General features: G+C 30.2%; 1 pseudogene; it reads right to left on the reverse strand.

Annotated features, from left to right (window-relative positions):
• Nucleotides 1-3,870: 3,870 nt before the first annotated feature.
• Nucleotides 3,871-5,831, reverse strand: LOC120153700 (annotated as a pseudogene).
• Between the last annotated feature and the right edge of the window lie 13,555 nt (nt 5,832-19,386).

The following is a 19,386-nucleotide window of genomic DNA, read 5'->3' on the forward strand; positions in this document are numbered from 1 at the left end:
TTATTATGTTGAAGTACTAATGGTTTGGTACTATTCCTAAATTTTACAATTTTTAAAGCGTACTATTTTAATTGTTTTATAAATAAAATCAAATAATATATATAATTAGGGTTCGTATTTACTAACACAATGTAATTTTGTAAAGTTAATTTTACATGTTTTTAAATTCGTTGGGTGAATGAAACATATCTCTTTATTTTGAATATCTTTTCATTTTCTATTGTAAATCTCATAAATCTAAATTCACTCATACACTGATCCTAAAAACGTGTAAAACTTAAAATATTTATATTGTGTAATTGGATCTCATCCTCTTTTAATTTCATTAGATTTTTAAACTAAACTGGTATATTGAAAAATATTCACTAATTCAAAAATAATTATTAATTCTTAAACTATTAAAAACAAATTTCAATTTAATTCACATAGTTACAACTTTATATTTATGAACTAAAAATAAAAATTAAATCAAACATATTAATCGTTGTTTAATAAAAATTGAACTGAAACCAAATTAAACTTTGCAGTTAAATTTCAATTTTATTAGACGGCAAATGGGATACGACTTGAATTTGAAACTGCCTTTGTTGAATGGTGTGTAAATGACGTCTCATGGTTCCCCATTCATTCATTTACGGTATATTTGAAGGAAGATTCTTATGCGTTCGACGAGCGGAGATGATTACCATTAAAAATGAACACATTAATTTAATTTATAAAATTTAAAATTCTAAAGGAATCAATGTATAATTATAAATTAGTTAAAAAATTAAAGATAAATTATTTAAAATAAAGGGTTAACTATAACGGTGATCACTTAACTATTGTTCCTTTACATTTTGACCACCATTGTTGAAATTTTGTCAATCAGGTCACTCAATTATTTAAATGCATTCAATTAAGCCACTTGCTGCTAATATTTAACGGAGAAATTAATGTGACAATTAAAATATTTGATATAATTACACATTTGGTCATTGTTACTTATATATTCTATCAATTTAGTCATAATTTTAATAAGTTAAACTCAATTTAACCCTCAAAGCTAGTAATAGCAACAAAAATTGTAAAAGTCATCCTTTGTTGGGTAAAAAAATCGTCATTGGATATTCAAATTGATTTGGGAAATACTTTGTTTTGAACAATAATTGTAAAAGTCATCATTTGCTGGGTAAAAGGAATCGACATTGTAATTGTTGATGCCTTTGATATAATAAAATGATGAAAACAATTTAAATATTTTTGAAAAGGAAAAAAAAATAAAAGCAAAAACCTAACAAAAATATATTTGATTACAGAATAAAATATAATTTTAAATATAAAATGAAAAAAAGTATCACCCACAATGACTAATCTCTCGTATAATTTGATACTATGTTATTAAAAAGAACAAGTAAAATGAATAAATTGCACATAGAAATTGAATGTCGAAATCTGCTCCCAGTAAGACCATAACTGTTGATGAGTTTCTTTGTATTTTATAAATTCTTTGTTACGATTGTGCAGTTGTTTTGGTCTTTAAATATTGAACTTCACCAGTGTCAGTGTTGAAACTTTGAAGTTATGCAACACAATAACACGGTGACTTCATATTTTTTTTTTTAAATTTTTACATTTTGATATGATTGATGTAAAGCTATTTAGATGAAATGTTGGATGCATGTGCGTTAGTAAGCACCCATAAAATTAGAGTAACATGTTTTTAGTTTTTTGGTTTTAATTTGATATTTGATATTGATTTTAATATTCAATGTGATACTTAATTTTCATTTTAATATCTAATTAGATACTTGAATTTAACTTTTTAATTCAAAACATAGCTTTTTGTTCCAAATTGATAGTTTATATTATGTTGGGGTTCCTAAGCCAAAGTCGAAGGGTGAAGTTTATTTTAATTTAATAAAATTAGGATTAAATTGATAGAATATAAAAGTAACAGTGACCAAATGTGTAATTATATCAAATATTTTAACTACCACATCATCTTATCTGATAAATATTAACGACAAGTGGCGTAATTGAATGCATTTAAATAGTTGAGTGACATAATTGATAAAATTTCAAAAAATTGATCAAAATGAAAAGGGGCAATAGTTAAGTGATTATTGTTAGTTTATTCTTTTTTAAATATTTTCTTTAATTTTTTAACTAATTTATATTATATGTTTAACCCTTTAGAATTTTAAATTTTAAATTAAATTAATGATGCTCATCATTAGTGATGCTCGTCATTAGTGGTGCTCATCGCTGCTCATAGAATGTGGTAGAATTTTCCATATTTGAATATTATAGTATATTATATGAATATTAATTATTAATAGTAAATTACAATAAATTTTAAGTATCTGAATATATTTTACTCATAAAATATAGTTATACCGGAGTATAACTTTTTATATTATCTTGATATTAAATTACAATTAGATAATTAAATAATTTTAATTTAAATAATTATTATAAAATTAAAGAACATAATCATGTATATAACTACACCAACTCTTATCTAAGAATGGAAGAGTACAATTGGTCCTTTCGAAAGTTTAAACTTCTATTTGAGTATATAAAAACATTACACCTTTATTTAATCAATTTAAAAGAATAAACCTTTATTTAAATTTTTAAAAAAATCTTTCTTTGAACATTTAACATAAATAAATTGATCTAGGGACAAACTGAAAAGACGGATGGGATAACAGCTCCTCAAAAATTTAAATTATCATATATAATTTTAAATTTTTTTATATATTTTCTATTAATATTTTCCTTCTAAAATTTTATAAATTCACCCCTTCCTAAAAATTTAGAAATTCACTCCCTCTGTGTAAGCGGTACATGCTTTTCTCAAAACCAATTAGTTTGACATTTTCTAGTAAATAGTTTCTAAATAAATTGATACAATAATTATATTATCTATACCACTTTAAGAAAATTAAGTATCTAATTATATATAATTTTACATATTATGATTGACTTAACTATTTTTTATTGGGTAAACTACACGGGAGACCATTAAATTATGGTCAAAAATCAATTTAACCATCGAAGTTTCAATTGAATCAATTATATTACTCAACTATTTAAATGTTTCAATCAAGTCACCAGCCGTTGATTTTTAATGAAGTTTACAACTAGGGGTGTTCAAACGGTTAATTCGGTCACCGATCGAACCCACTTGATGAAATTGTAAAAAAGGCAGTTTTTAATTATTAAGTAAATGGTTTGAAAAGTCATTTAAGAGGTAAGATTCTAACAGCAGTAGATTAATTACAGATGTTCACCATTCTGCTTTACCCCATCAATTAAAAAAACCAAATTAAAAGTTTGCATTTATTCTTTACAACTTTATCAGTTTCATCAATTAAATTAAATTGTTCAACTTAAATACTGTTTATAATCAAATCCATATTCACGCCGCTTACCAAAAATGAATTCAGAATACCAAATTAAATTTTATGGTTGGCCACCATCATCAACAGATTGCTTTGATGTATATGTCATAAAAATTAATTAAATTAAAAATAAATACAGATACGTTAATCATTTAAAAATAAATAAATATGATGACGGGTGAAAAGAAAAAAGAATTAGAGGAATCTAACTATGGTAAGTGTCTTGCCTAGGCCCTTGGTGTGGACGCATCGACCCCAACAAAGAGAATTATAGAGAAGAAAGAATTGAAACGAAATAAGAATAAAGAAAGCTTGATGCCCGCCTAACAGTGGACCAAGTATTGCATTTATACTCCTAATAATTGACCCATTCTTTATCTCTTTCTTTTTTGTTAAATAAATTCCTTGTATGAACTAAATTTGTCAGATGGGCAAAAAAAATGATAATTTTATATAATAATTATGCAGTTTGGGAGGCAAATGAATGAAGAAGGCATCTATCAGTAATTGATTTGATTATACAACAATTCAAGAATGCCTACATTTTATGTATGATTGACACTATAGTCAATTTTATCATCTGAATCTTACAAAAAAAAATGAATCTATTTCTTGTATGTTATCTGATATATTTCTTACGGTGTACATACCGTTTTCCACCGCCGTTTTGAACAAGAAGCTAAACATCAGCACACTTCATTGGTGCATATCCCAGCCTAGACTTCTTTGTGTCGTACAGGATATGGAAATTCTGCTGCTGATAGTTCCCAATTATCGAAAGTGCTGATCTCGGTGTCCCCAAAATTGCTAAACAAACCACATCCTCTTCCAGCCATATGAAGTAGTTCTCCACCGGGAAATTCCATACAGCCCCGTCGCCAAAATGTATCCCAAAATCGGGAAGCTCTACGTTTTCGACCCCAGACACATTGTAACATGGATCCAAGACGGGAAATCTTTTACCACCGGATAGCCTTTGGTTTTAGTCACAAATGCCTCCTTTATGATCTGATAAGCAGGGTCTGCAAAGTAACTTAGAGTGGTGCCTGAATCCACAATGGTGCTGCCAGCGCCGTCGCTCGATAACTGCCATGCCTCCTCTGGTATATTCAACACCTCTCCTCCGACAGAGATCGATTTTATCTGGACATAGTAGAATGTCTCGACCGAATTGTCCTTGCCGGTAATCAAAGACGTGAAATTCAGATTAGGGTGGCTCAAAAGGTCTCTGTCCTCCCCAAAAATCAGCTTGCTACTCACATTGGCATCACTGTTCCTATCAACAAGGCAGTAGGAAAAAGAATGGCCATACAGTGATTGCAGCTGAGAGGTAAATGAGAGAGGTCCTCTCCCGAGGCCTAACAACCCTGCAGCACCGTGAAAGAGGCCTCGATTCCAATGACCGCAACCGAACATCACATTCTCCACTGGCCTAAATTCCGAGTTCCCACTTGGAGACGTGAGATTGACCGTAAACGTCTCGAGTGCGAAATCGCCGGTAGTATTCGAACTATCCCCGTACCAATAATAATAAGGACAAGTCTGATTCTCAGCTTTGCAAGGCTGAGAAGTATCAGGGGACGAAACCAAATGGCACCTCGGATCTTTGCAACTTATATTCCTAAACGAACTCGATTCCTTAGGATCATAATGAGGACCAGTTTGCTCGAAACAATCATAACAAGGAACACATTGAATCCAATTAAGGTCACTACCAGTATCAAGTATCAAAGAGAAGTGTTTAGGAGGATTACCGACGAACACATCGATAAAATACTCGCCGGAGCCGAGGCTAACACCGGACTCCAAAGTTGCCACCAGCTGTTCATTAACCCCAGCTGTATGAGATTCTGATGCCGCCGCTTTTTCAACCACCGGCTTCAAATGCTGATTTGATTTTCTTATTACTGTTTAGCCTTGAAATGACATTTTGATTCTTCTTCTCGACGACCCTTTTATGAAGTGTCTGAATTCTGGTCGAATCCCTCCTGGTCGACTCCAAAACAGATTTTTTTGGCTCGTCCTTTCCATCAATCTGCCTATGCTTCAGGTGGAGCTTCACCGTCTTGTTGGGTTCATATTTTCCATCGTCATCTTCATAACTTCTTCTTGGGAAGCAATCCTTTGGGATTGGCTTGATTCCTTATGTTTTGAGAGGCTACAATCATTGCTCCCTGTGGAAGAAGAAACTACATTGAAGCTCATGTGATCAGGAAATTCGATGCCAGCCAAAGTGGAGATATTCGAATTTTCATTTTTGATGCGATCGTAGTGGATTCTAGCTGTTGCTTCAAAAGCACCGGAGGAAATCGAAAGGAGAAGGACAAGAAGTCCCAGAGAAACTCTCACCAACATTGCACTGATCTTTCCTTGTTTGGTCACTGAGAAAATCCTGCATGAAATGAAAAACAAGAGCCCTGAATCTTTTCCTAAATCAATAACGAAGCGCAAAAGAGAAAGGCGCAGAGTGAAAAGGACTGATTCAAGAAAAACCAAAACCCATAAAGAGGGGAAATGCGTAAAATTGTTGGAGAATAGAATATAAACAAAAAATAAAAGGAAGAGAGGAGAATGGAAAGAAGAGAAGGAAAGGTTTAATTTTTCTTTAGGGTGTAGGTGGTCATCTTTGAATCAGCGTTAAAGACTTTGAATCAAAAGAAAGGAAAATATATATATAAAAGTCCACTCTTTTGAACAACGCGTTTTTTTTATGAAATATAAATGCACCCCTAAATTACCAACCACCTTGTATATTTGAAAATAAAATAAAATATGATTTACCCAGTCTTGTTCTTCATGTGTTTCTTCCTCCCTGCTTCCTTTATACCCCATTGATTTGGATTTCAAGTCTTTTTTACTGAAAAGAAGAAGAGAAAAACTGCGGTCTCAAGCAAAGGCAGACCACTTTTACAGGTTTTCTCTACATCATGTTACCAATGTCCAAGTCAAAGCCAAGCCCTCACTTTCTGTATTCCTTTAAAATCAAACATCAAAGTTTTACTCCCTCCGTCTCATAATAATTTGTGTTTAATATTGATTATACACATAGTTTTAGGAAATATTTGATCAAATGAAATGATAAAATTATCCTAAATGGCGATTGATAGATTTATTTTAGTAGGTGTAAAAGAGTATGACATATAAGAGTAAAAAAGAAATATAATTGTTGTTGTTTGTGAACTTTTTTTATAGGACATTTGAATGAGATAATTTTAAAAATTAAAAAAGACACGTTTAGTGGGACGGATAGAGTATTAAATATAATTACAAAATATATTTTCTTATAGAAAACTGCTAGTTTTATTAAAAATAAAATATCCAAAATTACAATAAAGATTTACGAGTAAAACCGTAAACGGAAACTGAATTACAATTAGGTCATTTTCTTATAACGATTGACACAAAAATAGGAATCTAGATCACACAAGGACCATAAAGGAAAAGGTTAAAAAAACCTAACCAATGCTCGAACAAAATAAAGATACAAACAAATCTGACTGCATCTGCAAATGAACCATAAAAGAGAATGAAACTACTGAAGACCACCGACAAATTACAAATCAGAGTCAAATGACATGAGAAAACTATCCACGAACGCAAAACATGTATCAAAATCAATACGAGGGTCCAAAACAGAGAAGATCATCATGATAACAAATAAACGTCATCTTGATCAGTCGTGGTGATGTCAAATCCAACCATGAGAAAAAGATAAACAAAATAACAGCAAAAAATCGTAAGTTACCAAATGACAGAGAAAAATATGTCTCAAAGACAGAGATAAACGTGTCATAAAGCCATAGAACATGTACAATAAACATAATTATTTTTATTAAAAAAAAAATAAAGAAAAAGGATAAACGACAAATGACAACTAGCATCAAATCGGTGCCACCGCCGGTTAAATAAAATTAAAGAAAAAAATTAGATTGATCAATAAAATTGACACAAATTGTAAAGAAGAAAAAAAATGAAGATAGTGGAGGAAGAATTATAAAATAATTATAAATCTCAATAAAAAAATTTGTAACATATTAAGAAAGTGAATATAAAAATTTGATTTCCTTCTGTTTAATTGACGTTTTGTAAGTTTTTTAAAATATATATTTAGTTATTTATTTATTAAAAAAAATATGTATTATATGTACATTTTTCTCACAATCCAAGTGAATTACACATTCATTTCTATTAAAATTATATTGACTACTAAATTTATTTATTTTTTAATATTATACAAAAATTTAATTGAAACTTGAAATTCTTTTATTATTATTTAATATAGTAAAAAATAATTTATGTCGTTTAATTATTTAAATAATATTATTTAAATTTAATTAGAATGTTTGATTTTGAGATAAATATACAATTTAACTATATTTTAGAAAAAAAATAGCGTAATTAACCTTGTGTACTTCACGTAACCTTTCATTTAATCAAATTTAAATTTATTAACCTTTTATTTAACTTTAGGTCAATCCAATTTGAGAATTTAACCAAAATTATATACTTAAGATAAAGTATTTAAGATAAAATAATTATGTTCATATTGAAAGGATTTATTCATAGTATTATATACTTTAATTGGTTATGTTAAAATTTTAAAAAAATAGACCCTAACTGACTCGATATTTTTTTTATAAAAAAATTAGCCCCTAAAATAACTAACAACATTAAATTCTGAAGGTCAAATTCTCACATTGATATCTGAATTTAATGTAATTAAATTGATTTTTAAATTTTATTAATTTTTAAGGGTAAATTAAAAGTTCGATCACTCAACTTTTTTATTCTTATTTGGTCATTAAAGTTTAAAATTTTCAATTTACTTGCTAAACTTGTGATTTGTTCCTTGTTTGATCATTATGCCGTTAAGTACTTAATGACATTATGATCATATATTTTCCTTTTAGAATTTATGAAATGACTCCAAAACTTTCCTCATTTTTTATGAAAAAACTCTAGTTTCAAATTATCTTTGATTTTTCAACAATGAAATATCTTCTTCCATATCCTAACGGTGGGAAAGTGGGAAAGGAAAAAGCGAGTTGTTTATCTTAATTTCACATTGATCGTATGACATATATGGATCATATGTTTGTTTGTTGTGGTTTTGTGAGTTTTTGGGTTTAGAGTTGAGTTTTATAAGTTTCAAAATGATTTAGTAAAATCTAATTGATATACTGGTAAGAAACAATGATATTAGTTCGTTAATATCTTAAGTGATCAAAGAAGTCACCTGAGAATGATAATTAAACCATTGACGTGATACAAGTTGAATTGTAAAACTTTCATCATTGGAGGAAGAAGATAAAAAAAATGATGTGGATGATAGATGGGATTCATGTCAATAAAAAGCAACCCACATTAATACACAAGACTGTCATATCATCTTAATTTAACACTCTAGCGACTAAAATAGGAACAAATCGATAGTTTAGTTATTAAATTAAAAAAAATTAATTTTAGATTCTAAAATATGAATGAGAAAAAATTTAGTTATGAAATTTGTAATTCCACCAATTTTTAATTATAATTAAGTTTAATGCTAATTAATAAAAAATAATTTTATTAGTTTAATAAATATTTTTACAATTATTCATAATTTAAATATAAATATTATTAAATAATTTTAAAATAACTTATTTTTAAGAAATTAATGTGACGCGTTTAGTGGGACGAATGTCTCCCGTGAGCATGTTGTGCAATGTTGAAATACGCAAAAGTAAAAATACTGAAAAAGTCTTCCACGAAAGCTGCTCTCAACCTGGTGTTGGGGGCAACCTACTATCTTACCTTCCCCTTACCCTATTACATATGAGAAGAAGGGTCAGTTAATATTTTTTTAAAAATACTGAAAAAAGAAACTAGCACGTGGCAATGCATGCTTTGGAACTTCAATTATGGATGTACTTATATTTTCAAATAAAACGAATTTCACATTTTTCAAAAGTCTTGATTAATTAATTGAAAATTATACGGTGCTCAATGAGAGCACCGATGACACTATTAACTATGAGCACCATTAATTTTTATAAAATTTAAAATTTTAAAAGACTCAACGTATAAGTATAAATTAGTTAAAATTTAAAGGTAAATTATTTAAAATTAAAGGGTAAACTATATTAGTTACACCTAACTATTACCCCTTTTTCATTTTAGATCATCATTTTTGAAATTTTATCAATCAAGTAACTCAACTATTTAAATGCACTCAATTAAGCCACTTGTTATTAATATTTAACGGGAAAACTGATGCGACAGTTAAAATATTTGATATAATTACACATTTGATCATTGTTACTTATATATCCTATCAATTTGGTCCTAATTTTAATAATTAAAATGAACTTATCCTAAATTATATTGGCTATAAAATTGCTTGTTTGCAATTGTCGAAAAATAAATTTCCCCCCGACATTTAATCAATTTCGTAAAATCAATTCTCTGGTAAATTTGTTTGCAATTGCTTGTAAATTGTCGTTAATTCCTCTATGGTACTTAACTCATTCACAAACATCTACATCAAATTCATCTTATCGAGCCACATAAATGAAATACAACATTTTAAGTTAGGAATTTGGATATGAGAATTTAAAATTTAAGAATTCTTATTTCAAGATTTAGATATTTAGAAGATTTTCACTTGAAAATGGGGGTTTGGATTCTTTTATAAAAAAATTTAAAATTTGAGATTTTAAAAAATTATATTTTTAATTTGAGTATTAACGACGAGTGGCTTAATTGAGTGTATTTAAATAGTTGAGTGACTTGATTGAAAAAAATTCAAAAATGATGGTCAAAATAAAATGAGACAATAGTTAGGTGATCAGTGCTATAATTTACCATTTAATTTTAAATAATTTACCTTTAAATTTTAACTAATTTATAATTATATTTTGTGTCTTTTAGAATTTTAAGTTTTATAAATTAAATTAATGGTGTTCATTAGTGGTGATCATCGCACTCGACGAATGCACAAGAACCATTCTAATTAATTAATAAGATAAAATGTCACTAATTAACAATTATTTTTTTATTAATATGAGATAATTACAAAAATATTTGTTCTAAGATAACCCTTCCTTTAACAATTATTTTTTTCCTTAAATACAAACAACATTACTATTTGAGCAAAGCGTTTTGAAAAAAATAAACTCATTTAGTTGTTAAATAAAATAAAGAAATACCCCGAGAATCACACCATACTTTCATCTTGTTTATCGCGATAGTGTCGGTAATGGTAACAAAGGTAATTTTATCGAATAATACCCATTTTTTTTTTAAAAAAAAAACTAAGAAAATAATATTTAAATAAATTTATTTAGAGAAATAATGTCTTGCATCGGATAAAAATACAATCAACTAAGCACGTTTGATCGAATACGCTATTAACTTGCATTGCTTTTGATTTATATGACTGAAATGGCAGAAGGCACTGTATGCTAAAAACATCTCTTAAAACTACTCTTAAAATCAGAATTGAACTACACATCGATTTTGGGTTATTAAAAAAATAAAATTATGGTTTTCAAAATAAAAAATTAGGGTTTTTGCATATGAATATCAAAGTTTCTAAACACGTTAGCGACACGTTTATATATGATACAAGCCACGCATGAATATTGCAACAATTGTGCTTTCTTTATCTTTTTTCTATACGTTTGATCGTCTAATCGTCATATTTTCTCAAATTTGAAATCATATATTACATATGTAGAAATTTACGAATACAGGATTTTATGTAAGAGGAACAAATTTATTTTAAGAAAATGAATTTATAAAATTTTAAGAGAAAAAGATAATAAAAATATATAAATAATTAAAATATGATAATTTAAATTTTTAATGTATAACCACTTCATCAACTCTCTTTAATCCATCTCTACATAGAGAATTTTTTTTTAAAAAAAATAAAAATTACCCTATGTAATCACCATTTTTACCTTCCCTATCCAGCAACCAACGACAGCTGCCTCTCCACGTTGCAGCTACAAACAACCTCCAGCAAGCTGGGACAGCATCCCCTCCACGTCCCAGTTCCAGTGGCTTCGATCACCTCATTTGGCCAGTGACTCACCGGGTTATCCTCCTTTAACCGGTCCAAAGGGTGTACGAAAAAGCCTATAAAAAGCCCCCATCAATGAAGCAAAGGGGAGGGGGCAGAGCAATCAAACAAAAAAATAATAATAGAGTGAAGATACCGAGCAACTTACTTTCGTCAGAGCATCCAAATCACCGGAAAACTACCAAAAAATCGAAGGTAAAAACTTAGATCTACGGAGTTGGGGGGTTTTTAGAACAAGAAGAAGCCGGAATCGGATTTAGAATAAAAGAGGATTTTTTTGGGGGTAATTTTGTAAAATTTTGGCCACCGTGGATAGTGGCCGGCGACGGTGACCGGCCAGTCACCGGTATTCCTCCGGTGAGGGAGCTTAGAGAGAAGCTAGAGCTCTCTAAGAGAGAGAAGCAAATGGAGAGAAATGATAATTTAGGCCTATTTTGGCATATTTATACCCTTACCAAAACGACGTAGTTTTGGTGAGGGCCTCTGTGTAATTTCCCGAATGGGAAAACCATACGCATTATCCTCCTGATTTTATAGACTTATATTTTAGTCACTAAATTAAGTTTTAGATCATTTTAATTTTGTTCCTGAATTTTATTTTATTTTATTTTAGTCCTTTCCAGTAATTATGTAATTTAGGATAAATAATATATTTAGCCCCTGTAACTTTATTAATTTTTAATTCAATCCCGAATAATTAATATAAGATAAATCATACTGTTAATACTTAGTTTTTATAATATTTTAAATTATAGCTTTTAATTTTAATATGTTATAATTTAGTCCTTAATTTTAATACTTTCATTTATTTTACAAGTTTTATTATCGTTTATATTTTAATAATATAATTTTATTTTTATTTATTTTAGTCGTTTTTATTTATTTTTATATGTTTATATATTTAATTATTATTGATTATTATTATGTATCATATAAATATATATAATAAATAATATTTATTTACTTATTTTTATTTTATATACATATTAAATAAAATTCCTATTTAAAATTTTAATTTTATATAAATTACTTTTAAGAAAAATAATCATATTTTAATATTATTTTTAATATTAAGAAATGGGCTGTCTTAAAGCACCTAGAAGTCCTTTTCTGATATTCTTGAATAAATAAATATCATATTTTTATAAATTATATATATTAATTTATTTTAATTATTTTTAGAAAGATGTTATTTTAATAGTTATTTATTTTTAAGAAAAGAGCTGTCTTAAGGCACCTAGAAGTCATTTTCTGATATTTTTAAATAAATAATATTTATTTATAAATATGTATAAATTAATAGATTTTCTTAAAAATTATAGTAATAAATTTGAGATAACAGAATTATAAATTAAATATATTTGAATTCTTAAATTCTATTATTAGAGACACTTTATAATTAAAAAGTATTAATTTTGGGCGTTGTAGGGGTGCTAATCCTTCCCTAAACGTAACCGATCACGAATCCCTTTTTATTATTAAAAAGAACAAATTTTTGGTTAAAACGCAGACTAGTTTATCTTTTAAATGATGTTTTCTTAAAAACTCTTTTAAAATATGATTTTTTAGGTATTCGACCTACCTGACCCAAAAGGCCGATGGCGACTCCCAAAATATTTTTTAAAATCAAAATCATTAATTTATTCATATTACTTTTCCCGCCAAGTAAAATTTCGTGCCCAGACGAAAACCGGTTACGACAGCTTAGCGACTCCACTGGGAACTATCAAACTTTAAAATTAATTATAAATTGTCTCTATTAATTAGAAATTAAAAATTCATTTATTTAATTTTTAATTCTTTCTTTCAAATTTTTATTACTTATGATTTTCATAATATTCATAATATTTTATTTTTTATTTTTACTTTATTTTCAGATATTAAATTTTATTATTTATTGTCTGTCAAAGGTTTGAATATTTCTGCTCACACACAACACTTGCATTGCATAACATAAGCTTTCTAATCAAGTTTGTCCCATTTTAAGTGGGAGTGAAAGCGACGACTTCGTGAGAATTTATTCTCCGTGTCAGACCTAGCAAGTAACTTTCGGGGTTCATATGCTCTATTTCTTCGTGAGAATTTATTCTCCGTGTCAGGCATAGAGAAATGTATCCCCTCGAATTGAACTCGACCCGCTTAAGTCTGTAATGGACTAGGATTGAGGGTTGACAGCCCAAGGGGGCATCAACAAGGACAGTTCGAGTACCTTTACTCCTAGAACTGAAAACCTACATATAATAAACCCTAGAAACTCTCCCGATCTGAAACCATGCCGAAATTTTGTCAGTAAGTATACACAAAGGAGAAATAAGCTCTAGCTTTTAATTTATTTTATTTCCTTTTCTTTTTCCTGAATAAATGCATGCGAACTAGAAATCATGCAGTTAGGTTAAATTTTCCAAACAAAGCATAGAACTAGAAAGCATGAGGTTAAGATTTATACCTTGATAGATAGATTTTTTTCCATTAGTTGGTACTAACTATTCTATTTTTTCTTATTTTTTCATGCATGTTACATTGCTCTAATCTGTTCATATTGATTTCTTTCGTTTGCATTGCATGATCATGGCATAACCAAAAGGTGTTTACTAGAAAAACTGTTCATCATATTGGAAAAATCGTAAATGGACAAAAAGTTTTATGATCAAACAAAATATGATGCGGCCAAGGAAAGACATCCTGAAGAAACTACGAGGATCGAGGGAAGTTCTGTACATAGAGAACCGGTTATATTAATACCAAAAGTATTACACAAAGATCCTACCAGATTGATACCAAAAGCAGGTTACAGTAAGAGTATCAGTCGGGACATTCTGAGTAGTGGAGGTTTTTATGAAGCTCAAGCATGTTATTTGAAGGACTTGAACGACCAAAACAAGAAATTGAGTACATAAATGAAAACCATCCATGAAGATTTTCAGAAGATCAGTCAAGCCTTTCGAAATGCTGGCATAGGAAACACCCAGAATAGTGGATCACAGGGGTCACCAAGCTGAAAAAGAACTGCAACATATATGAAGATCTTATTCAAGAACTTCTTGGACAGAAAGGATCTCTTACAAGGGAAAATGAGCAACTCCGAGAAGTGACACAGAAGATGAAAGAGAATGTCATGGAAGAAGTTGCAGTCCAGACAAGCAATATGGTTCTTAAATGATAGATTTAGCTGACTTTATAAGGAGATGAAGCAGACTGAAGACTCAACTTTGAGCATGAATGGAAACTAAATGGGCTTTGGAGAAGTTAGAAGTGAAAGATATCCCTATATGTAAAGTTTTGTTTGATGTACCAAAACTTTTATGTTCAATGAAATCTGTTATAAGATGATCACTCTTGAGTAACACCTTTTCATACATACATTTGCATTTTGCATCCTTGCATTTTTCATTTTGTATTTATACTTTTATGTTTCCTTTTGTATTGTACAATTTATATTTTATTGTTACATTCACATATTTACATTTGCATTTACATTTTGCATTTTTACGTTTATATTTTCATTTTTGCATTTGCATCTTTGCATAATTACATTTTATTTTAAACTATTTTTCATGCATTTAATCATTACAACGTGGAATAATTCGTGGAGAATTCCATGACATAATTTTTGAAATCAAAGTGGAGCTAACTTGGTCTTCCTAAAGAAGGATAATAGCCATGAATGAGATTTTAGCAAGAGTTGGTAGAATTGAGAAACTGCAAGAGCAAATTATCAAGACTCAACAAGAGATGATTGAACAAGCAAAAAAATTCCAAGATGATTCAAAAGAACAAATGACCAAACTGCTGGACATGATGAATGATATGATCCATGGAGAGAAACCAGAAGATCCTGCTGCGAAGGCTATGAATGAGGTTCTGAATGATAATGACGAGTTCGACATGATAGTGTCTGATGATCAAGAACCTATTAGTGAGTATGGTAATTCAAGACAGCCTCAAGATTTGGTCCCAAGAGACATTGATGAATTAATGGTGAATGAAGAATCAATGAAAGAAAGAAGTTCTGTTGTAAGACATAAGCTTTACCCAAAGAAGAGGAGCATAAAAAAGGGTCAAAGGCTGATCAATGAGAAAAAGAATGTTCAGGATTTTCAATTTCCTCCCTTCCACTTTCGGGTGAAAAATTACATTCAAAAATGCTCTCAGCTGGATTAACTACTCCACGCTATGTTCAGCCACAGTGGCTTCCAAATGAAAAGTGGACCTATAAGGAGGTTCCGTGGATATACGACATTGAAACTCCAAATTGTTTAGCTAAGGTTCCTAGTAACCTTGAAGGAAATTTCCAAGATCCCTTAGAGCAAGCAATTCAAAAGTGCAAGGTAAAAGAAGGGGTTAAAATTTGATACTCAGAAATCATTGCCTCGACGGAGACTAATGTGATTAAATCTTGCAAAGAATATGGAATGCAAGAAAATGACAAAGGAAATAGAATCAAAAAAGTTCCCATGGATGTAATCCGAGATTGGCCCATAGGTTTAAAAATAAACTGGGAAGATGCGACCATGAAAACATCTCAAACACCTATATCAGACTTCCTAAGGACAGAGGGAACTTTGGGCAGTGTAGAGAACTTGACAAATACTACGCCCATCACAGCTGCAATATGTGTTCAAAACTAGGATAAGGCTATTGTCACCAATGAGAATTGTTTTGAGCCCAACTTCTAACTGATAAACGAGGAGATGAGATCTGAACAAAAAGTTGCTAAGAAAGAAGTAGAAACTGGTGCGTCTGAGGAATTATCCAAACAAGCCCAGATAAGAGAAATGATCAAGAAATGGGGTGAAAATGTGCACAATGACCCTGATCCTATTACATACCCAACTTTAGAGGATTAATGATGCATAAACAAGTGGAAGTGTTATCTACCACTGTAGTACTTTTTATTTTCAGCATCTTGTTTGAACTTGTTTTTTTGTTTCTTTTCTTCGCTTTTGTGCAATAAATAAATGTGTGTTGCTTTTATGGTTATGAGCAAGGAATCAAGTTTTAACCTTGAGATTATTGAGTATCAAGTAGATTAAATATTCTTTTAATTTTTCAAGAGTTATAGATCTTTGGCAAGTGGTAAAATTATATCTTCCATATCCCATCCAACGCCAATTACTTGATCCTTACTAAAACCAAATTTTGACCGTACATTTATCTGAGACTCTGAAGAAATGTCTCTACCTGTTTTTGAGACACCAACTCTAGATGTTTACCTTCTCGGATAGAGTTGGTTGGTTTATGATATTATCTCTTCCACCATATATATGATCTCAAAAGTCACACATTTGACCTTCCAAATACAATGCCATCATAAAAAAAAACCTCAAAAAAACCAAACTTTCAGTTATCCGTAAATTTTCCTGCAAGAAGATATGAGATGAAGCATCATGGACCAACTTATCGAAGATAATTTCCAGTGATTGGGACATACTCAAAGAAGAAGGAAAAAGTGATTGATTGAAATAAATATATCATTCATTAATTACATTTTTCATGTAAATAAAGTTAATCTTGAATATTCATCCCCCTGTGGATACCTCTTTTTACAAAGGTTTCTGTGTATGAGATGATGAACGGCATTGTTTCATTTATCCTTTAATATATATATATATATATCCTTTATTGTCCCCATTTGAGCCTGAATGATTTTTCTTCTAATTCAACCCTAACCAAGGACACCCTCCACATTGGGGGGTAAAGTGAAGGATATTTGCCCACAAGAATAAAGATTGTCAATACAGTTTTATTACGAAGACAAGTTTCCATGAAGTCAAGAAAGTTTTGAACTACAAGGTATGTCAAATACAGAGTGCTTGAAGATCAATCCAATCAAGAATAATGGAAAATCTCCAAAATGCAAAAGGAAAAGGAGGTGATCAAAGCAATTAAAGTATTATACTCATCCAGCAAAGAAAGAAGAAGGAAAAAAGAAAAAAAAAAGAAAAAGGAAAAAAACAAAAAGAAAAAAATAAAAACAAAAACAAAAAGGAAAAGGAAAAAAATTGAATCAATATGGGTGACTTATTGAGCCTCAAGTTACAAGGTTGATCAAGTACAAACAAGAAGAGCAAGAAATGCCGGAAATATGAGAAAATGGAAATGAATCCAAAATTTGGCAGTCTAGAGGGATCCAGATGATGGAAAAATTCCCAACAAAGCAGATCCAAGTTAAGCAAGGCAAGGTGAAGGCATTAGAATGAATTGATCTTGGTTTGATTACCTTTAAACACTTATTTGGGCCTTTTTATCCCTTTCTTTCGTAACCATAAGCCAAGGCCTACGTTACGTACTTGAAAAGTCCATTCTAATCATACATGGATTTCTAAGTGAAAGAGAATATCTTCAGATTTCGTTCCGCCTCTCAAGATTGATTTTTATTTGCAAAAATTGGTTTTTAAAATCTTTAATGCATGATATTAAAAATGATAAAAGGGGGGGTCCAAGATGTAAATTGTTAAATAACATCTTGAAACCAAATGAGGATTCGAGTTGAAAACCTGAAAAGGCGGTTCGAATATTAAATGGTGCAACAACGACATAAGAGACGATCTTAAGCTCTTAATGAAGCACTTCACATCTCAAAGATGTTCCTGAGAGTCAGACACAAGAAATTTCTCTACGAGATGAGCATAACAATGAGAAGTATCTCTACAAGATAAGCATAACAATCACTTTCAAGTTAACCCAAAGAGACATATATGCTGGGCTAACCTGAGAGACCTTACTTTACCAGAATCCACCTACACCTTAAATCAGTCAATAGTTTTGACACTTGCCATAGGACTATGATTTTTGAATGAGTTAAAAGAGTAGTTGATTTATTTGATATTTATTAATTTCATGTCTTATGATTTCATTCTATTGTGAACCTGTGATAGGCAACATTTTACAAAATTCTTTCATTCTTCGATAAAGAAAGGAGAAAAAACATTTTCAAACAGGACAGTCTCAAATGAGGAAGGTCCTTGAAGCAATTATTGCTTATTCTACCTCTGTTGAAGAAAAAGAATGAACGAGACCAGAATGATGAAACATTTCACTTTCTTGAAAGCAAGTGGTCCAAGAAGCCAGAAAGTCTGGAGAATTGAACTTGTGGCACTCTCCGGTGACTCATTAGTAATCCATCAGGAAAGATTATCGCTTATTTCATGCTGAGGGCGATAAGCATCACCAAACAAATTATTTTCCCAGCCATCAATCCATGTTTCTGGCAGATTACATCACAGATATAAGTCCCAGTAAGATGTATTATGGGAATGAACAAGTCACTACCTGCACTCTGGTTATACTGTGATGCTAGCTCAAGTCTTGATACATCATTGCTGCCTCTTCCATGCTGATCAATTTCCTTGACATGATTATATCCATTATGTCTTTCAGAAGATTGCTGAACTTGAAATTGAGAACATATGGCACAGAATAGGACATTGAAACAAATTCTACACTTATAAGCCTTTCATATGGGTGAACATTGGTTACAGGATTCCAAAAGTTGAGATAACCAGTCTTACCGTCTACTAAACCTTTCCATGATTCGGGAAAAGTAAATATGGCAATGGTATCTTGAAGCAACAGAAGAGGCAGTCACTATAATAATCATTGCAAGAAAAGACTCCAACAAAAGTCTTCTAGTCATCCCGATGATATTTTTTGTCCCAGTAAGGTTGTTACATTGGATGTCACTGACAACAAGGTCGAATTCGTGAAATCTACTCATCAATTGCTCCAACTGATCAATATTCATTTCCTGTGCATCTGTTTTCAAAGGTATTCCAAGCCAGTAGAATGCAACATCTGTATCACTGATCCCAGAGAAAAGAGACATGACATTGAAACATAGAAGCATTTCCACTTCATCAGGTTTAAGTGTAATAACTTTATTCCTTCCAACTCATACCAGATTCCATTTTTGACACTCATCAAGAACATATT

Source organism: Hibiscus syriacus, unplaced genomic scaffold (genome assembly GCF_006381635.1).
Source record: "Hibiscus syriacus cultivar Baekdansim isolate YM2019G1 unplaced genomic scaffold, ASM638163v2 tig00111105_pilon, whole genome shotgun sequence".
Taxonomy (NCBI): Eukaryota; Viridiplantae; Streptophyta; class Magnoliopsida; order Malvales; family Malvaceae; genus Hibiscus; species Hibiscus syriacus.